At 41.5% G+C, this 17,490-nt stretch overlaps 1 protein-coding gene across 9 annotated transcripts in view; it reads left to right on the plus strand.

Moving 5' to 3' along the window:
* Positions 1-17,490, plus strand: part of kek2 (kekkon 2) — a 130,682-nt gene that overhangs the window by 68,160 nt on the left and 45,032 nt on the right. The window lies entirely within an intron of this gene.

Raw genomic sequence — 17,490 nt, forward strand, 5'->3', positions numbered from 1 at the left:
CTGCTTCATTATCTAATTTAGTGCCGCCGCCCCTCTTTCGAGGACGCTTGCGGCACATCGGCTAACCTATTCGATCCTTTTTCGCCCCGGGCTCCCTCGAGACCCGGGATAATTTAAGTCGCATCGAGCGGGTAACCGGTGGCGTACGGTGGAACGAAGTTAAATATCTAAATTTCTTCGTCACCCCCTCCCCGGAGGAGAAGTTCGAGACGAATCGTCGTTACGGTGATATATTTCTTGCTGGAAAAAAAATGGACATGACCCTCTTCACGTGAATAATCGAGGGACGTGGGGATTTATAAGTTTTACGCGTTCCTTTTTACTATTTTATATACTTTCATCTTTGCGAGTGGATTCTCGGCACGGTGGCTTGTGCGAGGCACGCTGGGAAATTTGCGGTCGGAAATAGCGAAATGCCGCCGTCAGAGAGAGAGAGAGAGAGAGCTAATTAGTTTATTTTCCCGTCGGCGGAGCGTTGTCCCCGATTATTTGACTTCGCTCGGAGAATCGCGGGTCGAGCTGATCGAGCGGGTAATATCCGTTATACGCGCGGCTTCTCTATCGTAGGCAAATGTAAATATTAACTTAACGCTCTCAAACACGATCCATTCTCCGGGATCGCGTCTCTTCTCACCTATCTTTCTCCCGATACGATTTGAGGTCGCGCGAGAATTTCCTGGTCGATCTCACGCGAAGAATTCCATCATTAAGAAGTTGAATTTCGTAGAATAACTTTTATAATAATTAGTTTGTAAATTAGTGATATATTTCAATCCAATTATTTTTCTGTCAAAAAGTTATTAAATTAATTAAGAGATACACATTTTACGTAACGTTTTATCAATTTATTCTTTTTCTCTGGCGTTACTGGTTGAAATTCAATTAATTATCTATATATTCAGAAGCGCGGACAAAGAATTAAAAACACCAGCTTGTGGTATTTTGGCATTTTATATGAGAACGTAGCAGTACAGTGGTACTAACCGCAGAACAACTTTAACCGCTGCATGAAATAAATTTAAATGCGCTCGCATATGAGACTCAGATACCTAAAAGGGTTGATATGCAGCCGTTTCGAAATTGCCGGGAGTTCTCTGCGGTTCGATCGCCGACGAACGCCGCGCCCCCGCGCTTGACTTTTATTGGGGAATAAAATACTTCTAGCGGCCCTTTCAGCCGGAAGTAATGATCCTTATATAGAGAGAGAGTACTTCGGGGGGAGCATTAAACGCGCGCGCAGGATCTCATTGTGCTGCGCGCTATTTTCCCGCGAATTTCCCTAGAAGTGGCCGCCTTGGAAACCGGTGGTTTCCGCGAGGTGAGACGCGGCGGCTGGTAACCACCAATTAAGTTAGCAGTCGATTCCAGCCGGTTTCGTAGTTTCGCAGCGAGCTACGTTGCACTCGATAAATCCGTTACGACTCGGCGACATACCGCGTAACGATCGTTGTCGTCGCCACGAAAGTCTCCCAATTGAAATCTCACGTTGTCCAAATATTTCCCTAATCGCGTACGCGAAGGAAAAACCCGAAATTCGAAACTCCTCTCCATTCTGCTGAAATATTTGAACGAGAAATTTTACAATATTACGCGGTATTCAAATGCCGCGCAATTTTTTTAAATTATTTAATCAGCGACCGCAGTATTAAATCCCGCATCCGCCGACGCGAGAGAGCTTCTAGCGTAGCTTTGAGTCATATGTGCATTTGTACTTCGCAGCAACTCGCGCTTATGAAGCCGCCCGCACGTATAACGTGTCTGCCATGCATCCATTTCTGCGAGCAAATGGCGAACACGATTTCCGAGCATAATTTCCTCGGATTATGTTAAATCCAAACCCCGGGCCGGGGCGTTTTACTGAGAGAGCTCGGCAGACAAAATAAAGTAAATAAACCGAAATAAAGAAATCGACTGCGCGGCAGCAAATAAACACGCAGTCGCGGTGTGTAATCCAGATTAAAATGTAAATCTAAAATTGCACTCGTAATAAATAAATAAAAATTGCAGCGCTGTCAAAATGATCAGGAAATACGATATGTGTAGCAATTGCGCGAAGATCTCGTACACGATTCCATCGTACACATCGCTCTTGTTTACTAAATTATATCGCGATGTAAATAAATTTGGCATATTATTTCGTTGTATTACAAACATGTTAATTATTTTCATACATTGTGTGACTCTGATTGAACTTTGCAGAATTTTAGAAATTCAATACGACAACAAGCTGAAATAATTGAAATAGAGGTAATCATAATAAATAAACATCGAAGAATCGTCGGAATGTGAAGGGGCCCCGGAGTAGAAATTATTGATCGGTCGATAAATTATTATCACGAGTGGATGATTATTAACGGCCATGTTGCATCATTACCAGCTTGTTGACGGATCAGTTATCCCTCTCTCGGCTTGTAAATCCGGCTATAGCCGTCGAGGAGCAATAACACAATTACGAACTATTGCGCCAGTTTCAGTAATTTACTATTTGGATTATTGCAGATTTGCATATAGGTATGGGGGCGACATCGATACGCTATCGAAGGCAGCTGTTATTAAATTTTCAGCGAAATGGTAGTTTTATGTATACGCTCGATAGCGCGGTACATACGCATGATAGATATGAGAGAGTAAATGAATAGTGAGAATAATTGTACAGGCATTAAAAAAAAAAAAAAAAAAAAAAACTGACGGAAAGCATATTTGAACAATGTATTTCAGCGAAATACGCACAAAATTTGCAGCAAATTTTTGAATTTTAATAATATTTTCCAATTTTTTATTTTATGCCGGTTTATAAAGGAAAGCGGCTATTATGTGATGAAGTGTGAAAGCGCTTTCGATAATACAAACTAAATTTTGACGTCTACAGTTGATCGTATTTGCGCGTATTTAATCTCAAAACTGCACGAACGCTCAACGACTCTAATCCCGGCGCATTTCTGTATAACGCGTTATGTATATCGGCGCTTTCGCCAGTCCGATGATACGTCGATAATATTGTTAAGCTTCAAAAATCGCGCGTCCGCGTTGACGATGATAAACGACTCCAGCCAAATAAATGCGAAATCCATAATCGGGCAGCCGTCCGGTAAGCCTCGAAACGAAATTTGCGCCCGCATCGGTCAATCATTACGATAATTGGGTAAACATCGCGCATAAATAAAACTAATTGGCGGACGCACAAAGTCACCGTACGAATAATTAAGTGCGAAATGACCGGCGAAATTTTCAAACAGGATCATCTCTCTACGTGAATATCGAGGGATTCGAACAATCTGTACCGTTTCTATTTGAATTCCGAGATCGCTTGTATTAATCAGGCGAGCTTTAAAAGGAGTTTCTTAGCAGTCGCGAGAAAATGAAATCAATTTTAAATTGCGATTGCTCAGAAATCTTAAATATTATCTTACGTAATGCTATTACGTTTGTACCATTTTATTATGTAAAATAACGCACGAGTAAATTTGTTTGAGATATGAATTCGGCAATAAAGCTTATTTTAAACGATTTATAATTTTTGATGCAATTTGAGATGGAATTTTATTTATAATCTTGTATGTTGTACGATACAAAAAACATTTACAAATTAAAATACACATATGCAAAATATACATATATATCACACATATGTGTGTATTCTGATTCATTCAATGATTCCTATATAACATGGCGCATGAAATTACAAAATTATAAAATTTTATCTCGAATTTAATCCACTCGACCATTCAATTATAGATCGTCTAAAATGGGCATTAAGTAGCAATAGCAAATATTTTATATAGTCACACGTTACGCAAAGTTATTTCGAAAAATCAGATTTATATATACTTGTATGAAAACGTAGAATTTGATATATCCGATATACAAAATGTCATCTATTTGTCCGACAAAATAGCCCTATTCGTCATCGATTCGGCTCGCAAATAAACGTTACACGACAATTCCACGCGACATAACGAAACGACGCCGCGGCCAGTTGCTTAACGACATTCCCGCCATTTTGGTCGTGTTATTGCATCCGCGTCGTTTCGTCTCATTAGAACTGCGGGAGCGGCGACGGGGCAGGTCAGCCAGACGGCCGCAGCTCGCGAAGCGCATCGATCCGTCATCAAAGCGCGCTGCAATTCCGTCGAACAAAGTTGAACCGGATGCTAGTGGCTTCTCATAGTAGCGGCTCGCTCTCGCTCGCTCGCTCGCCCGCGTCCGCAGGTCGTAAAGCCGGCGCGTGTATACACGGCATCCACGCGCGCTCTATATATGCCAACGTCATTTCCACGTGTGTAGCTGCATCGGATTACGCCGCAGTAGTTCCGATGCGCTCGTAGCGTCGGGATTTATTGAACCCCCTCAATCCCATCACGCGCTCCTTACCGCTTTCACCTCCATCATATGTCCGTCGGTCGCAATTCGCTGCGCCTGGCTTTCTTTACTCTCCCGCAACAGACTGTTTAATTTTTTTTTTGCCGACTTTAACTTTACTGACGTGAAGAAAAATTATGAAGCCATTATTATCTGATATTTTATTTCTATTATTTAGAAGTTTTTTTTTTAAATGTTGGTGATTTATAATTTTTCTTCTTGTACAAATGCGGATCTGGAAATTCATCTTATCAATCCCCGTTATAGCTCTTTAACGCTCACTGCTATCATTTGTCTGCTTGCCGCAACTTGCCTTATTTATTTTCCTTTACTTCCCGCAACAGACTGTTTAGTTTCTTTTCATACTTTATACTGGAGTGTAAAAAATTATAGAGTTATTCTTGTTTCACATTATTTAATATTTTATTTCTACTCTTTTTTCTAGAATTTTTTGATGGAATGATTGTGTGTGTGTGTGATTTCTCTTCCTTGCATTTTTTTTTATTTCAGAAAATAAAAGATTCGAGTCTGGAAATCTAGCTTATTAATCGTCATTGTAGCTCTTTATCGTTCATTTCTATCATCTGTCCGTCTGTCGCATTTTTATCTGCTTGTCTTTCTTTTTACTTCCCATAACAAAACTATTAATCTCCTTTTTTACATTGGCACGAAAAAAACATAATGGAGCCATACATTTTGCTTCTGTTATTTCAAAGCTTTCCTTTTAATAAAATGTGAATGATTTATTTTCTTTTCTCGCATTTTATTTATACGAATTCACATCTGGAAATCCAGCTTATTGATCGTCGCGTTATAGCCCGGCGCTATGCGTTCACACTTATCTATGTAAATTTCTTGTTGCATACTTCTCAATATGTACATGTATTACCTTCGCCGTGCGCCTGAAGGGATTTGCCCCCAAGGCATAATAAAATCCTCATCCCTCTCTTCCTCCTTTTCTCTCGCTTTTTCCTTTTTGTTTCTTCCAATATTTACTCTACTTTGCTCTAGTGGATGTCTCTATTTGTCCGTCTGTTCCATCGATTTGCTCCTTTTTCTCCTGTGCTCCATTCCATTTTCCATTCGCTCTATCTGTTACTTCATGTCTGTTCCCCTCTCCCTTTTCTCTCTCTTCAGGCTATCCATCTATTTCCCTGTCGACAAGTACAAGAAGTGGAGAAAGTTGGTAATGTCGAGCGTATATAGTGGGTTTCACAGGTCGGCTGTCAAACTCCACTCGAGACTTCCTTTTTCCGCAAGCGAGTGGACGAATGGGCGCGCGCGCGCTTATGACACGCGGCATGGCGAGCCGCAAGCCGTTTTGTTCTGCCATATTGTCGGGGGCTATCTCTCGCCGATGCGTTTTGACGACCGCAGCCCGTCCGATGCACGAGCGAGCCGAGCGGTTCCGGTTCCCTCGGGTATCCGGCAGTTTCGTTTGTCTCTCTCTCTGTTCTTTGTTCGCATTCGCTCATTCCGTCGCGCATTTTATCGCGTTGCCGTTGCAATCCGATGCTCGAATCGCGTGACGTAAAATCGCGCAGGAATTTAATTATATGCTTAATTTACTCCGCTTCGAAATGTGTTAAATGATGTAATCAGATGTCGATCGCGCGTATACGATTTTCACAATAAAGACGCGCAGCATCAATTTTTGCTTTTTATTAGAGCGTCATATGAGATTGTTTGGTAATAAGATTTAACGAGGAATATTTTCCCTTCTCTTCTCTATTACAGCTGATTATCTTTTATGAGAAGGGACATCAGATGTATCTCAAACGATAATCGATCATCTTTCCTCTCTCCCCGTAACTTTCAATTTATCAAGTCTTAATGTACAAGGGGATACTACAAAGGCGTCGTAAATTCCTCTGAAATTTTTCGTCCCGTGAAAATTAATTACGTCTTTAGAACTCTTTTTCCACGTTTAATCCCGAAATAAATGATGCCTCCATTTAATCGATTCCGGGCGATCTTTCCTTCGAGTATCGTCCGTTAGTTTGTAAAAGTCTTACGCAAATTGTCTCATTTGTTCTTTATCGTGTTTTTACGTTTCATTATTTAAAATTTATGTTCAGCTTTTATATATTTTACTATTGTTATTTATATTATTTGTACATTGTTCTATCATTATTTTGAACGTATGCAAAACTCCACTGCACTGATTTATTATAGACAGAATAATAGAGAGAGGCCGTAACGTCTCGACTCGAATCTTCCGACGAAAGGTTGATTTGAAATTCGACGAATAAATTATCGATAGTGAATAAATTTTAGCGATCTTCCGCTCGGCTTCTGCAGGCCACGGCGTGTATACACGCCGCGGATAAAAACCGAGGAGCTGCCATTACCGGGTGATTGATGGAGCGTTGGGGTGAGTGGAAAAAAGAGTGGCGGCCTCGGTCGAGCGGCACTCGGACCGGGTGTACGCGAGCGGTAGCCCATCGTCAAAGTAAATACCCATTGTTGACTATCGCTCAGAGATTGTTTTCCGTGCACGTTGGCGGTCCGCTATACTTCCGTCGAGCATCGCGAGCAAGCGAGGGCGTGTCGCGTTAATAGTGTAAAATGGTTTTTTTTTTTTTTTGGATATATGAATTAGCGCTCGAAATTTTTGGGAGTTGAACACACAGTTTGAACTTTAAACCGTTCAGATCTCTCGAGGCTGTAGATTTCACATATATATTCGAACCGTCCGAGTGAAATAAATTAGTAAAGTTCGGCAACGTATATCAGACATTCATAATATGCTTTATGCTTTTGGTTCGGAACTTTTCAGATCGAACGCATCGTGACTAGATATTTCTACATCATGACTATTGGTAAAAAATTTCCTATACGGTAAAAACCTTGCAGTTACATTGCAGCAATATTGCTAGAGAGATATTATATATACTAAATACAGCCTTAGGTCATGATGTACAAACATTCCAACAGTGAATGTGTTCGAAAAATTCTACACCAGAAATGTAAGAGATTGTTGAGGTCTGGCGCACTGCTAAGAGAAAATAAAAATTGGTTATTCTTGTTTCTAACAATATTATATTTTGCTGGAATTCTTCCTCACGTTTAAACTAAAAGTTGAAATATTTTTACTTCACATTGTTTATACAACTCATTAAAATTTTTTGTGCGAATCTTGGTGCAAACTTACGGGAAGTAATAAATTAACAATATTAGCAACGCTGTTCCGATACCGTCCTCTTGCGAAAGAGTAAAATAAACACCGATGCGAGTTTGATCGTTCTTTAAGTTACGGTAATAACGTTTCCGTTCGTTTGCTGAGACAACGAAAGCCAAAGGATAAAAGTTACAACGATATCAACCATCTGCGCGCGAGGAGCCAGCGAACGAGAACTTCGTAAATATTTTTACGAGACACCCTATACGAAGTCGATGAGAGCGAGGCATCAATGCGCCACGGTGCGCTGGAGCGCCGATCGAAGAGGGATCGCCGCTATTAGTCGGCGAAGTTGAAAACTAGGTGGATGTTGATCTAGGTCGCGTGGCTGAGTTTTACAGTGAGATTATTGCGGTGTGCGCGCGCGTGCACGTGTGTGTGTCTTCTCTGCTGTGTATGCGCACGTGCGCGTAGGAAATGCCTCTACTCACCGTTACCGCGCGCGCGGAGGTAATTGAATCCGGCGATGAATTGAATAACGGTGCAACCGAATGCTGCAAGTGGATCGGATCGCGCGCGGGCTATTGCAGCGACGTGTTGGAAATAAAAGAATAGAAACCGGAGGGTCGGTGTCTGACAGAGGGCATTGTGGAAAGTTGGCTAGTCATTTCGTAGTTTCGCGCAGTTTTTTCTAAGTATATTTATTTTGCTACAAAAATATTTGCTGCGTGGGCTCGCGCGTGTTAAAAGTTAAATATTGGAAAATATCAGTCGCGTCTGAAATGTAAATATTGCGCGCCCGATAATAAATCAAGAGAAATCTCTTTTAATATCATCAACATTCAATCCAAATTAACGTCAGGCCCAGTACGTCAAGATTAATATTGCTCACGGTATATTTTTAACTGTAACCCAGTTTTTTTTCCTGGTCGGAGTATATATAACTCTATTAAATCTCGAATAAAATAAAAAATACTGATATTTAAAAAAATGGTAATTATAAAATAAAATTTTGAACAATTAATTTAGAAAAATTAAAAACTTCATCAAAATCAAAAGAAAAGTTAATATTTCGTTTTTAGTTTGCAAACGAAAAATCTTTTACGCTCTCGAAACACGGGATGTTTTCCAAATTACTGAAAAAAGCTCCTGCGCCTTTGATCACGAGAGAGCTGTTCCCGATTTTATCTCGTGAGTGGTAACGCGCTTGCGGGACAAAATCGTATTCCGCGCGTCAGCGATTTTTCCGCTGCGCGGATTAGCGCGATTTTCGCGCGCGAGGTGATTATCTCACGATGTCCGGGCAACGCGCATAAGCGAAACGATTATGGCGGTAATAAAAGCCACTTTTTTTTCTTCTCAAAAAACTTTTTTAAGCTGGAGGATGATATGGTCGAAATAGTACCGATAAATTCGACGGCGAATAGCTTGAAAAACTCACTCTGTCGTCACGAAGTAGTTGTTTTTTGTAGGCGTAATTAACTTGTGATATCAAAAAATCCCTAGTTGTGCAGTCGTATAAAAACTCCGCTACTATCGCTGTTTATCTACAATGCGGACAATTTGCGATAACAAAGCACCGGTCGAAATTATTATTAATACTGTTATGACTATTGTTACAAGTTATTCGATAACAAATATAAATAGAGCGATTGCCAACTTGAACTCCAATTTCCGCTGTTTCGCGAAAATAACCGATTTTACGCGATCGCGAATCGACGATATTTTTCAACCTGGATATTTATTCGTGGCTATCATGGGCCGCACGTGCCTCACGTACCCGCTATATCGTGACGTCGATCGAAAGCGCGTCGCTTAAAGTGAGTAGCTTGCGGATTTAGATGGATTCTACGGGGTGTGCGGGAAGCACGTGTGCCGGACGGCGATTATCGTGCCATTATTTGCCTCGTTTCTATCGACGTCGATTATTGGGATTATCACCCAGCTGTTTCCACTCCGCGAAAAGCGCACTGTACTGCATTAGTGTGCCGTAGGATCGTCCACCGATTGCGGATCAATTCTGTGCAAAAATACCGTGGTATCGAAAAGCGATAAGCTCGCAGTAATTTGTGTGTTACGCGAACAACATATATCAACGTAAAAAAATACAATTAATTTTTTTTCGAAATCAGTAAGGAACGAGAGAGGGCAAACGCTCGATAGCATTTGGTCAAATAACAGGGTACATTTCGATAATAACAAAAGAATGTTGATTTTTTTTTCCATTTTTTGAAACACCCGGTAGATATCCAGTTGCGATGCTGGACGCTGTGGGAACGTCGGCGCAAATTTCGCCGATGCGTTTCTTTACTCGGATACCGGCTCTTCACCGTTGTTGTAGTGAGCGTACGTGACCACGTGCGCCGGCTCGCATTAAACTTAAATTAAATCGCGCGTCGAGAGAAAGAGGGACAGAGAGGCGAAAATACGGAAAAAGAGAGAGAGAGAGAGCGAGGCGCCGGTGCGGGGAGAGGGAGAAACTCAGCGAAGATACAGTGCACTCTGCGGGCTAGTGCATCGAAAGACTCGCTGCATTTTCCCGACCGTTGCCGTTGTCGTTGACGCTCGTGGTAATGCAACGTTACAACATACGTACAGCGCATTCATAATAAAAATATGGAATTATGCCAGGTGGACAGTACGACGGCATTATTAATGCATGTTCATGAAATTGTGAAGCCGCGGCGCACGGGTCGTAATCATGTTTACTATAATATCGCGGTTTTAAGCATATTTCCCGTTGCCTGTGGAATAGGAAACGTGAGCTTTCTACAAATTATTAGCGAAATACTTTAATTAAGTCTTTCAATATTTTCCGAAACGCACGGTGCCATTAATTTTCTGGTAATTAATTTCGGGCAGAATCTTGATAATGAAATATCCGATTGAACTGCAGCTGAAGGGATTAATATATCTGATGGCTGAAATCTGAGCGCTCTCTTTCTCTCTCTCTCTCTCTCTCTCTCTCTCTCTCTCTCACACTCTCTCTCTGTCTATGTTTCCGATAATGTAGCTTCACATTCAGCATACTTTTTACATTCCTTTTCATCGAATGAAAACGTTTTATCGCCGGTACGCAAATAATTTCGCGCAAGTGAAAAGCCTGTATTCCGCTGATATTTCCGCCGAATTATTAGCTTGATTCGCTCGATGTCCAACGCCAAGCATTCGCTGAAATAAATTTCCATCGTGTGTCAAGTGTTCTCTTCCTCTTCTTTTTTTTTAATTCTTTATTTTATTCTTTTGTGCTCCGAGCTACCGCCATCGAGTGCATGATGTGACCCTCGTGTATGTCGATCTGTCGATACGAGGCGGTTCCTTATAAAAAAATAGAAAGAAAGAGAGGAAAAGGGACGGGCCGAGGAACCGCTTCGCTTATCCTTTTTTTTGTGGAAGCAGCTCTGAAAAAGGGCTCTGTATACGCCTTTCTACGCCTAACAGCGACGCCGAGAGAAAAAAGAGGAAAGCGGGAGGGGGGCGAAATAACCGGCCGATTCATTTTCTTCGGTCGCGTCTGTTCGTTACGTCTTTTTCCACTTTTCCTCTTTTCCATCGAGGTCGCCGCTCAGAACAATGGCTTCACGTTCTCTCTCGTCGTTCTCGCAGGGAAAATATTCCTCTCGATCGCAAAAAAAGCCCGCTCAACCGGCCAGGATAAACAGTGCACAGTGGTGGGCCTTGGAGCACGGTTATGGAAAGGGGCATTGCGGGGAAAACTACCCCGAGTGAATTTATTGGCTTGTGTTTCGTGACTCACGATGCCGTGGTTACGCCTAATATTTAGCCATTATACAGCATGCTTTAGAGAGTATTTCGTGAAATAATTTTAGAAAGCTTTTTTCGAAAATTATTCGTTTTTTTTCTAAATATATAATTAATTATCTCTTTATAGAAACACCACACGCGCAGGCATTTTCCTTTTTTTCAGGATGTAATCGTAAATCCTTTCGTCCGCTCGGAATCCTTTTTGCGTGCTTCAAGAAATGTTTCATAAATTATTTTTAAAAATCTTTTTTCGAAAATTATTTATTTTTTTAATTTTTTTTGGTAAGATTAATTGCTTTCTCGAAAGGGCACTACACGCGGTCACGTTCCGCCTTTCAGGATCGTAATCGTGAATCCTTGTGTCCGCTCGGAATCCTTTTTGCGTGCTTCAAGAAATATCTTGTGAATTATGGTAAAAAATGTTTTTTTTTCGAAAAGTATTAATTTTTTTCTGTAAGATTAATTATTTCTTTCGTGAAAAGGCACTACACGCGGACACGTTCCGGCCTTCAGGATCGTAATCGCGAATACTTGCGCTCGTCTGGAATCCTTTTTGCGGCACCTTCGCGCTCGGCGGAAAAGCTCGGTAGGAAAGCTCGTAATTCTTCTGGCGACATCGCGAGACGTTTCATTAAGCTTTGCCGCCGGTCTTAATTTATTAACGAGCCGCTCGGTAAATAAATTATCCCCTCGGCGGCTAGTCGGAAAGACGGGGTGGAGAGAAAGGGGGGAATTCGGCGACTCGATTAATCGCCGGGCGCGAACAATCGACGCTCAGCGGACGTCGCGGCGCGTTATTCGACGTGTCACGATTAATCAATCGTCGATTAATTACGCTAATTGACGAGCAGGAGGGGGGGTCTCGTTAATTCGTCGGTACGATTATCGCACTGGAATTAGCTTTGATTGTCATTTTGATCGAAAGACAGTCGATTACACGACTTTGCGACTTGAGACGAATGGATTGTTATTAAAAATGTGCCACGTAGCTGCACACTGTTTACTGCACTCAACACGAAGCAACAGATAAGCAATATATAAGACGGGAGAAGGCAAGAAATATTGCTTTCCAGGTCGGAGTCTGCACCGCAATTATTTCTACGTTTCTCCATCTACCGAGTTGCGTAATGTAAACTGTTCGTTGCGCCCCGACGCTGACGTTTTCCCGGAAGATTATTAATAGCTCATCTGCCGTATCTCCCAGATAAACTTTCCTTCATTGTGACGCGAATGATAAATAAGAAGCTTCTAATTAGCGCTTTGTACCGCGTCTGATAATTACATCCGGAGTGAATAAAGTGATAAATACAACGGGGAAAGTTGATTTGACGTTCCCGATACGCGTCGCGCTGTATTAATGACTAATTCGTTTCTCATTATAATTAATTAATAAAATAAACATTCGGTTTCTCTCAGCGAGCGCTGAATAATTAACACTTATTGCAAGTCCGCTGTGTAGACTGACTAATTTATTACGCAAATTATACTTCTCGAAAAAAAAAACCCCACTGTTATATTTATAATTATCATTCAACTTTGTTACGCAATTTTGTTGTATAATTTTGTTGGAACTTTGATGCGCGCCGCTTTGTGCAACTTCACCAGTTTATTTGCCGCTTGCAACGCTTGTTAATAATCGTTGCGCGATTTTAACACGGGTATGGAGTTACGGGAAACGTGAAAATCATTGAACGGAATGGCGTGCGCTTTAATTATTCTAACGTTTAGCAATTTCTCACAATTAAATAGATTCATGCCCGATGCAATTACATCGATTACCCGTGGATGTCTGGGAAACGACGCCGCTTTATCAACTACGAACGCGCAAATAATCTTCGCTCAAGTGATTTCGGTCCTGGGGAAACTTTGAAAGAAGGTAACCGAGAGCAACATCTCTCCCATCACGGCGGAGAGCCCCTTTAATTAATTAATTAAGAGTTTATCTCCGCGCCGAGAGTTTATCATTGTGATCTAATTAACAAACCCGAACTCGTTCGGCGCTCATTTTCGGGATTTATTTATCAGAAGATATAAATGTTGATCTTCGCGAAGATTACCCGTCCGTAAATTGAATTAATAAAGGAGATTCCGGTCTTCTCGGTTCCGATGCGTGAAACGCGAAATAACGGCAATATTAATTAATAGTTTACATTGCCTGCGCCGTTAAATAAGTTTACAGTGTCGCGCCATAAGCCAATTAACGGTTGAACAGAAATAAGCGCCGGTGTGCTCTCTGCATTTGCATTACAAATGTGGAAATAGTTTTTGTCTCGTTGAAGAAGAAACTCGCGAAGAAATTATTTGCATTTGTACGGAAAACCGCGCACTAATTTATTAATTAGGAGTTTGTATAATGTTTGTTAAATATGTATTGCGCTGTAATGTTGATTAAATATCTCTAGTATTATAATTTAATTGCTTTAATCGACTTTCTGGCAGCGAGAGTAGGTAGTTTGGGTCTTCCGAAACAAAAAAAAAGTTAACTCACTGAGAAAATACTTTGTCGAAGTGCGTTAACACGCTTAGTCTTTAATTATTTTGAAATTAGTTGAGATCGCGGTGCCTTCAGTCGCGTCATTACCATAAGCGTTCAGCTTGGAAGCGCGGCGGCGGCTGTCCGTGCTGCTGGGCTAAACTAGCAAATAATTAGCGAGATTAATTAGCGAAATGCGGGACGGATCGGCAGGGGCTGGCGGCTGGATTATGCGCGGCGATTTAATCCGCTTCGACGTGGCGGCGCATCGCGCCGCCTTCCGCCGACGCGCGAAATGCAGTCTGACAATTGGCGGTCGTAAAAAAGACTCGGCGGACGCTTCCTAGTCGAGGGATTATGAACAATACCGCGGCGAAGGAAGGAGCGTCCCGTCGCGGACAAAGCAGCGAGATCGCTCGATTTTTCCGAACGGCGGCCAGTGATCCCCGTCGCTTCGTTCGCAATTATTTTTTGTCTCTTCTCCCACCGCTTTTCCCATCTCATCCCCGCTCGTTGCATAAATGGACGTCGCGATTAAACGGGCGGACGGGGAATTGTTCGGACTCATCGCGGCCGAACAAAAGCCACGTCTCGTATTTTTATTTTCGACCCGATGCCCAGCACGTTGTTATCAGGTGGCGGCAGCAACGAGGGAGCAACGGCGGGTTCAGTTCTGCAGAAACGAGGTTGAGAAGTAATGAAGGAGAATATGCGCGGAGTTGGGGCTGCGTAGCCTCGTGGAATTCTCCACTTTTCACTTTTTCTCATAGCTACGTATCTAATTTGCCGATACAATCATTAAAATTACAATACAAGAAAATGAATCACAAATGCGGTTAACGGTGCAAAATTAATTTTTTAAACTGAAATTGTTTTTACACTATATTTGTAACTTTTATTTGTTTATATTATGATTTGATGATTGTATATTATAAAGAGCTTCGCTTGATTAATTTAGAGATTATTCTTCTGAAGTAAGATGGTAGAAAAGAAAAACAAACATGATACTGTACATAGCAAAAGGAATTGCTTCATTAGGCTAAATGCGGAGAAGGAAATTGCATGGCGAATGCATGAGCTACACCCGCCTGAGCTTCCGCAAATTCTTGATTTCACATCTTCTCCCGACTTCGCCGACGCTCGAACTCTTAATCCGCGATAACTCTTGAATTTTTATCGCGAAATAACTGTGCAATTAGGTCCACGTTTAATTCATTCTGTACAAATCATCTTTGCGCGTGTGTTTTCAAGCGTATACCATGTATAAATTCTTCATTCCTCGTCGACTTTTCACTCATCGAGGCACCCCGTGAACGCTTTTGAAATCCGCGATTCGGAAACGAGATTTAGGTCGACATAAAAATGTAACTCGATTCAGTGGGTCCTTTCATCCAGCGGACGCGCGCGACTCTCCGCGCGCGTAAAGTCACCCGAGTCGCCTATTTACTACGGCTTAATCCAGCCAGCGACGAGCTGTATTAATCATTAAAACCGACAGTCGCGCAGATACGAGGCTTTTAGGCGATGAATGGCGCCGAGTCTTGGCCTTAAATCTCAAATCGCTCGTAAGTATCGCCATCGTCAGAAACTTGCAGACTGCGCGCGAAGGCTTTTAACCACCACATCCCACCTCCTCTCTCCGGCTGAATACTGCATTTCTCTTCCCTCTCGCGTGCCCGCCCCCCCACGCACGGTTCAGCACGGTTCCATTCCTTTCTTCGCCCTCTCGCCCTCTCGCGCGATCGCGAGATCGGCAAGCAGGCTTGGAGGCGGCTGAAGTGCACGTGACCTCGATATCACGTTCCTTTCTCCCGCTGTTTCTAGCCGGCGGAAACTGCTAGGGACTAAATTACGAGGAAACCGCGAGAAATCTCGATCTTCATCCTCTCGGTAAGAAATCGTGGGCGAAACAAGCATTAGCTTCGTTGCGCCGCGAAATTTTTCACGTGCAACTCGTATTTTATTGAGGATTACTAGCGTTGCGCGTGTGTCGCGAAATATTTTTGCAAGATGCAGCCTATTTTAAAACGGAATATGCAAACTTAATGTAATTTTAGATACTTGCTTGCTCGACCTGGATAGGATGAAAGAAGATAGCGTTCGCAATTTAGTTAATTTAAGAGACGAGGAGATAAAGGCGAATTAACTTTTTAAGTCCGGGATTTAAATTGTGCTATTAAAAAATTATTTTTGCAGTATACTTGTTATGCTTCTGTGATAAAACAATTAAAATATTTAAACTTCATAAACAAAAATAAGTGAACAAACATAGGATTTAATATCGTTTAAAGTCGATGTATCATTATATATAAGTCGATGTATCATATTTCAAAGGGACTCTGAAAGGTACTGCATTACGAATTGAAATTGTACGGAATTTCTTTTTAGCATGATATATGATCTTTTCAGAATCTTAATATACAATCTTTAATACGCGAATTGGAAAGTTATTAATAACTTTTAGCTCTCGATTGCAAATTCCGTGCTTTCAAGAAATCCCGGCTTTCAGCTCAAAAATTCATACTTGAAACTTTAACACAATCGGACATTGAGCAGTCGGTGCTTCTTTGGAGTGTTTAAAATAAATGAGTGCACTGAGGTGCAGAAACAGAACTATCAGTTATCTACAGCGCGCAATGTGACAGCAATATTCTGTTCGGCGGGTGAGCTGCAAAGACTTTGGGTCGGCAAAAGTCACAAAGCATTACAGTTTATAAGCCCTGTTGCGTCCTTAGTTAGCACGAAAGTTTGCAACAACTCGCTTAAATGACGTTCTCGTAGCCGGGGCTAATTCTTTTGGTATCGGCTTATAGGTATTCCTTCTGTTCTTCGCCTCGTGACGGGGATCGCTTATTTCCGCCTGTTATCCTGCGCAAAGTTCGCGATACGCCGCGCACAAAGGATTAATGTCTCGCCCCTTCCCGCGCGCGGCGGGTGATCCCTTCGCCGGATATCCCGTTATTGTCGTAGCATTACCTTCGCTTTCTCGTAAAGGAGTAAAGGAACGGCGTAGCGTCAATGTTTCGCAAATATTGTGACAACGTAAAATTGTGTTATCCGAGTAGCAAGTTTATAGCGAGCTCGATACTTCGCCGCGGGAGCAGCGATCTAAACTGTTGCGGTAATAACGTCGTAGGCACGTATATTTTCGAATCTTTGCGGCAATGCGTATATCGCGATAATACGAGCCACAAAGTTTCTGCAAAGCTGTCGCCAAAAGTATTTATTACAAAAAATTCAAATAATCTCAGCTATTTTTATATTTAATTATCACGTTTTTCAACATTTTTCCAGCGATTCGACGGCTTTTCAAGTTAAAAAAGAATTTTTTTAGATTATCTGATTATCTACAAAAACGTATAGTGCAGTTTAAAAAAAAAAACGTGTTACCATATTCTCTATATAGTTCAGATCTCGCGCTATCAGATTACCATGCATTCGAGCCATTAACCCTGTGGCCGGCAATGTCCTATTTGTTGGATGTTACACATTGGATATACATATACATATACATATAGAGTAATAGTTAAAATACGAATAAAGGTGATATTTTATTTTTCTAGTTTATATTTTTCTAGTATATATATTTGAGTTATAATATTTTATACATAAAAAAACAAATACAATAAAAAACTTGGGTTTGGGCTGGGTGAACTTTGGCGAGGAGTTAAATAGAAAAAAAACTCAAGTATGTAAAAATGTAGTTAAATGTTTTTCTACAATGAACAGAATATTTATTTTTTAATAACGACTTCCCGGAAATTTCTCGACT

The sequence above is a fragment of the Linepithema humile genome, chromosome 1, assembly GCF_040581485.1.
Source record: "Linepithema humile isolate Giens D197 chromosome 1, Lhum_UNIL_v1.0, whole genome shotgun sequence".
In the NCBI taxonomy this organism is placed as follows: Eukaryota; Metazoa; Arthropoda; class Insecta; order Hymenoptera; family Formicidae; genus Linepithema; species Linepithema humile.